Source organism: Oncorhynchus gorbuscha, linkage group LG11, assembly GCF_021184085.1.
Source record: "Oncorhynchus gorbuscha isolate QuinsamMale2020 ecotype Even-year linkage group LG11, OgorEven_v1.0, whole genome shotgun sequence".
In the NCBI taxonomy this organism is placed as follows: domain Eukaryota; kingdom Metazoa; phylum Chordata; class Actinopteri; order Salmoniformes; family Salmonidae; genus Oncorhynchus; species Oncorhynchus gorbuscha.
In genome coordinates, this window is record NC_060183.1 from 64489825 (window position 1) to 64497091 (window position 7267).

The following is a 7267-nucleotide window of genomic DNA, read 5'->3' on the forward strand; positions in this document are numbered from 1 at the left end:
CTACCTATCACTCCCCCACCCTGCGTTGCACCAGTCCAAACCCCCATGCCAAGCCTCATACAGCTGGTCAAACGACGCCATGATGGAGTCAGTTCAGGTTGTAACGAACCAGCTGAGGGACGTAGGGGTAGACGATAACAGGGAGAGGAGAGAGGAGAAGAGAGAGAGGGAGAGAGAGGGAAATAGAGGAGAGACAGGAGAAAATCAATACCATTACAGCAATAAATAACACATCAATTTGCTTCGGGTTTTATGTCTTCACTTAATCTCTCTTTAAAGAAAACAGTAGTTGTAAAAAAATTAACTGTAATAGTTAAAACCCCATTAACTTTTAGCCTTTTATCAAATCCCACTATTTCTATTCCAGTGTTGTGTTTGTGTGTGGTGGCTGTAGGCCTGTAACTCCAGGCTTTAGATTGGCTTTAGATTGGAGTTGGTTGATCATTCTCATATATAATAAAACCGGTCTGGCTGGGTGATGTATGTCCCATGGAGGGGAGCCAGGAATGGAAACATAATTGATGAACTCCATTACTCTGGCCTGACTCTGTGTGTGTGTGTGTGTGTGTGTGTGTGTGTGTGTGTGTGTGTGTGTGTGTGTGTGTGTGTGTGTGTGTGTGTGTGTGTGTGTGTGTGTGTGTGTGTGTGTGTGTGTGTGTGTGTGTGTGTGTGTGTGTGTGTGTGTGTGTGTGTGTGTGTGTGTGTGTGTGTGTGTGTGCTTCTGCATGAGTGTGCTTGTGTGTGCACCTGCATGCACATGCGTGTGTGTGCCCCTGACAGTCCTCCTGGGTAGTCTCAGCTCGTGGTGCTATATATAGCCAGAACCCTGAGCCAGCTAGACAAGGACAGGCTGCTGCAGAGTTGACACAGTCACTTTACCACAGCCCAGTCACTTAAAATGATGGTTCTCCCAAAGTTAGTCAAACATTTCCATACCTCAAAAGTGATCGGAGTGCATTTTAAATGCTGTGTGAGGGCATACATTCAGTGTCTGTGTGTGTGTGTGTGTGTGTGTGTCTACGAGCATCCATGCGTGTGTTACCTTGCAGGTCCAGAGAAACCAACTCGAGACGTTTTCCATCCCGTCGATGACCTCACACTTATATCTCCCATAATCCTCCAGTGTGAGCTCTGTGATGACCAGCGACGCATCCGTAGGAGCCGAGTCATGTAAGTAGATGCGTCCATGGAAACGTCCGTAACTCCGCTTGTGGAAACCCATGGCAAGGAACACATCTCCCTAGAACAAGATGAAGAATGATTTGTAATTTGCACCAATGGATACTTCCTGGTCTCTTTTATGACAGACTATCCCCCATATTGCAATACTTTTGAACAGACCTGTAGAGTATCTGACTCTGACCAAAATTCTTGCATTATATGGATGGAAAAAGAGGTTTGATTCAAGTTTTACCCTGGTCTATTTTATGGCAGAGGTTATTGTAGAAACACATCTCTTTGAGGTATTCTGAGGTCAGCTTAGTCCATTTTATTCTCAGTTTGAGGTTGGTGGGCAGTGACACGTCTCTGTGGTCTGACCAATCTGATTCCAGCTTCAAGATTGCTTCGATCACGTGGACTGGGATATGTTCCGGATAGCCTCAGACAACAACATTGATGTTTATGCTGATTCGGTGAGCGAGTTAATTCGCAAGTGCATAGGTGATTTTGTAATCACGGTGACAATTAAAACCTTCCCCAACCAGAAACTGTGGATTGATGGCAGCATTTGTGCAAAACTGAAAGCACGAACCACTGCTTTTAATCATGGCAAGGTGACCGGAAACATGGCTGAATACAAACAGTGTAGCTATTCCCTCCGTAAGGCAATCAAACAAGCTAAGCATCAGTATAGAGACAAAGTAGAGTCGCAATTCAACGGATTACAAAAAAAAACACCCCGTCGAGGACACCGCTGTCTTGCTCCCAGACAAACTAAACAACTTCTTTGCTCGCTTTGAGGACAATACAGTACCACTGATATGGCCCACTACTAAAACATGTGGGCTCTCCTTCACCGCAGCCAACATGACAAAAAACATTTAAACTTTTTAACCCTCGCAAGGCTGCCGCCCCAGACAGCATCCCTAGCTGCGTCCTCAGAGCATGCTCAGACCAGCTGGCTGGTGTGTTTATGGACATATTCAATCAATCCCTATCCCAGTCTGCTGTTCCCATATGCTTCAAGTGGGCCACCATTATTCCTGTTCCCAAGAAATCTGAGGTAACTGAGCTAAACGCACCGTAGCACTCACTTCCGTTATCATGAAGTGCTTTGAGAGACTAGTCAAGGATCATATCACCTCCACCCTACCTGACACCCTAGACCCACTCCAATTTGCTTACAGCCCCAATAGGTCCACAGACAACGCAATCACAATCACACTGCACACTGCCCTAACCCATCTGGACAAGAGGAATACCTATGTAAGAATGGTGTTCATCAATTACAGCTCAGCATTTAACACTGGGTGTCGACCCCGCCCTGTGCAACTGGGTCCTGGACTTTCTGACGGGCCGCTCCCAGGAGGTGAGGGTAGGAAACAACATCTCCACCCTGCTGATCCTCAACACTGGGGCCCCACAAGGGTAAGTTCTCAGCCCCTTCCTGTACTCCCTGTTCACCCATGACTGCGTGGCCATGCACACCCCCAACTCAATCATCAGGTTTGTAGACGACACAACAGTAATGGGCTTGATTACCAACAACGACGAGACAGCCTACAGGGAGGAGGTGAGGGCACTCGGAGTGTGGTGTCAGTAAAATAACCTCTCACTCAATGTCAGCAAAACAAAAGAGATGATTGTGGACTTCAGGAAGGCTACTTTACTACTACTATTCAGGACTTTCAGCCTCAGGAGGCTGGAACAATGTGACGTGTCACCAAAAACCCTCACTAACTCTTACAGGAGCAAAATTGAGAGTATCCCTGTAGGACTGTATAACCGCCTGGTACGGCAACTGCACCACCCACAACCGCAAGACTCTCCAGAGGGTGGTGCGGTCTGCACAACGCATCACCGGGGGCAAACTACCTGCTCTCCAGGACACCTACAGCACCCGATGTTACAGGAAGGCCAAAAGATCATCAAAGACAATAACCACCCGAGCCACTACCTGTTCACCCCGCTTCCATCCAGAAGGTGAGGTCAGTACAGGTGCATCAAAGCAGGGACCGAGAGATTGAAAAACAGATTATATCGCAAGGCTATCAGATTGTTAAACAGCCACCACTAGCACAGAGAGGCGGCTGCCTACCTACATACTTGATATCATTGGCTAATTTAAGAAATGGAGAACTAGTCACTTTAATAATGCCACTTTAAGAATGTTTACATATCTCGCATTACTCATGTCATATGTATATAATGTATACTGTATCCTTCACTATCTATTCTTTACTATCTATTCTTTACTATCTATCCTTCACTATCTATTCTTTACTATCTATCCTTCACTATCTATTCTTTACTATCTATCCTTCACTATCTATTCTTTACTATCTATTCTTTACTATCTATCCTTCACTATCTATTCTTTACTATCTATTCTTCACTATCTATTCTTTACTATCTATTCTTCACTATCTATTCTTTACTATCTATTCTTTACTATCTATTCTTCACTATCTATTCTTTACTATCTATTCTTTACTATCTATCCTTCACTATCTATTCTTTACTATCTATTCTTCACTATCTATTCTTTACTATCTATTCTTCACTATCTATTCTTCACTATCTATTCTTCACTATCTATTCTTTACTATCTATTCTTTATCTATTCTTTATTCTTTCTTTACTATCTATTCTTCACTATCTATCTATTATTCTTCACTATCTATTCTTCACTATCTATTCTTTATCTATTCTATCTATTCTTTACTATCTATTCTTCACTATCTATTCTTTACTATCTATTCTTCACTATCTATTCTTTACTATCTATTCTTTACTATCTATCTATTCTTCATCTATCTATTCTTTACTATCTATTCTTCACTATCTATTCTTTACTATCTATTCTTTACTATCTATTCTTCACTATCTATTCTTCACTATCTATTCTTCATTCTTTCTTCACTATCTATTCTTTACTATCTATTCTTTACTATCTATTCTTCACTATCTATTCTTCACTATCTATTCTTTACTATATCTATTCTTCACTATCTATTCTTTACTATCTATTCTTCACTATCTATCTATTATTCTTCACTATCTATTCTTTACTATCTATTCTTCACTATCTATTCTTCACTATCTATTCTTTCTTCACTATCTATTCTTTACTATCTATTCTTCACTATCTATTCTTCACTATCTATTCTTCACTATCTATTCTTCACTATCTATTCTTTACTATCTATTCTTCACTATCTATTCTTCACTATCTATTCTTCATCTATTCTATTCTTCACTATCTATTCTTTACTATCTATTCTTTCTTTACTATCTATTCTTCACTATCTATTCTTCACTATCTATTCTTCACTATCTATTCTTTACTATCTATTCTTTACTATTCTTCATTCTATTCTTTACTATCTATTCTTCACTATCTATTCTTTACTATCTATTCTTTACTATCTATTCTTCACTATCTATTCTTCACTATCTATTCTTTACTATCTATTCTTTACTATTCTTCACTATCTATTCTTCACTATCTATTCTTTACTATCTATTCTTCACTATCTATTCTTTACTATCTATTCTTCACTATCTATTCTTCACTATCTATTCTTTACTATCTATTCTTCACTATCTATTCTTCACTATCTATTCTTCATTCTTTCTTTACTATCTATTCTTCACTATCTATTCTTCACTATCTATTCTTTACTATCTATTCTTTACTATCTATTCTTCACTATCTATTCTTTACTATCTATTCTTCACTATCTATTCTTTACTATCTATTCTTCACTATCTATTCTTCACTATCTATTCTTTACTATCTATTCTTCACTATCTATTCTTTACTATCTATTCTTCACTATCTATTCTTCACTATCTATTCTTTACTATCTATTCTTCACTATCTATTCTTCACTATCTATTCTTCACTATCTATTCTTTACTATCTATTCTTCACTATCTATTCTTCACTATCTATTCTTTACTATCTATTCTTCACTATCTATTCTTTACTATCTATTCTTTACTATCTATTCTTTACTATCTATTCTTCACTATCTATTCTTTACTATCTATTCTTTACTATCTATCCTTCACTATCTATTCTTCACTATCTATTCTTCACTATCTATTCTTTACTATCTATTCTTCACTATCTATTCTTTACTATCTATTCTTTACTATCTATTCTTTACTATCTATTCTTTACTATCTATTGCATCTTAGCCGCTCATCCATACATTTTATACATATATATTCTCATCCCATTCTTTTACTAGACTGTGTGTATTAGGTTTTGTTGTGGAATTTGTTAGATATTACCTGTTAGATACTGCTGCACTGTCAGATCTAGAAGCATAAGCATTTTGCTACACTCGCAATAACATCTGCTAACCATGTGTATGTGACCAATACAATTTGATTTGATTTGACAGACATGAGGAATATAACTGAGGTCATTGAGATAAAGAGAAAAGTCAACAGTATCACTACTTCTGGTGTTCTGTTATGCATTTGTGAGATATTTGTGAGATATTAATTGACTAGGATTGGGTCAAGCCACTGGAATTTACTGAAAGCATAAATAATTATACATTATTGTTAGTGTAGTTACTTCTGATGAAAGCTATAAATGTTCACAAATGTTTATTTAAAGCCAGTCATCTTCAGAACATCAATTGATTGATCTTGATTTACTGTCGGCATCGGACTGAAATAGTATTCCCATAGTGCCAGAATGATGTTTCCATGTGCTGTAGTTGAATGTTAGCTTGGGTACCTGACTTTCTGCTTTCAACAATGCTATATAGGCTTAGTTCTTCAACAACAACCTTCTGGCTCACAGGTATGGTACAGAGAGTATTGTTTTCAGAGCTCTGTAACGTTCTGATCTGTCAAGCAGAGTTTGTGCAAAGCAGAGTGTGGTGCCGGTAACGATAACGTTGTTATGATGCTCTTACCATGCTAATAGCCTAAAATCATGGGCAGAGTTTAAGGTAAACTTCAGCTCTCAACTCACTCTCTTACATTTCACCAGCTTACACCATGGGCTCTCAAACAAAAAGAGAGATATAGGTTGTACTGACAGATGTTATTTTAGGGATTTGAGTGTTTTCTTTATCTCTAAACACACATAGGGGACAGGACACACAGTCAGAGATAAGGAGAGATACTTTGGCACTTTGAGGGAGAGATGACTGTCTGTCAGTGGGAAGGTACAGTACGTACGGCCACTGTGGGGATCACGTCATCGATCCACTTATTGATGAAGCCAATGACTGATGTGGTGTACTCCTCAATACCATCAGAGGAATGGTACATAATGGAACATATTCCAGTCTGTGATAGCAAAACAGTCCTGTAGCTTAGCATCTGCTTCATCTGACCATTTTTTTATCGGTTGAGTCACTGGTGCTTCCTGCTTTAATTTTTGCTTGTAAGCAGGAACCAGGAGGATAGAATTATGGTCAAATTTTCCAAATGGAGGATGAGGGAGAGCTCTGTGTCTGGAGTAAAGGTGGTCCAGAGTTTGTTTCCCTCTTGTTGGACATTTAACATGCTGATAGAAATTTGGTAAGAATGATTTAAGCTTCCCTGCATTAAAGTCCCCGGCAACTAGGAGCGTCGCCTCTGGGTGAGCGTTTTCCTGTTTGCTTATGGCGGAATACAGCTCATTTAGTGCTGTCTTAGTGCCAACATCAGTCTGTGGTGGTATGTAGACAGCTACGAAAAATACAGATGAAAACTCTCTAAGTGGATAGTGTGGTCAACAGCTTATCATGAGATACCCTATCTCAGGCAAGCAAAACCTTGAGATTTCCTTAGATGTCGTGCACCAGCTGTTATTTACAAAAAGAAACATAGTCCGCTGCCCCTTGTCTTACCAGACGCCATTGTTCTATGTTGATAATGTCGTCGTTCAGCCACGACTCCGTGAAGCATAAGATATTAGAGTTTTGAATGCCCCGTTGGTAGTATAATGTTCCACGTAGATCATCAATTTTATTTTCCAAAGATTGCACGTTTGCTAGCGGAATGGAAGGAAGTGGAGGTTTATTCGATCGCCTATGAATTCTCAGAAGGCAGCCCGCCCTCTGGCCCCTTTTTCTCCTTCTTCTCTTCAGGC

At 39.3% G+C, this 7267-nt stretch overlaps 1 pseudogene; it reads right to left on the minus strand.

The window, feature by feature from the left end:
* Nucleotides 1-6462, minus strand: LOC124047702 (annotated as a pseudogene).
* Nucleotides 6463-7267: the final 805 nt, after the last annotated feature.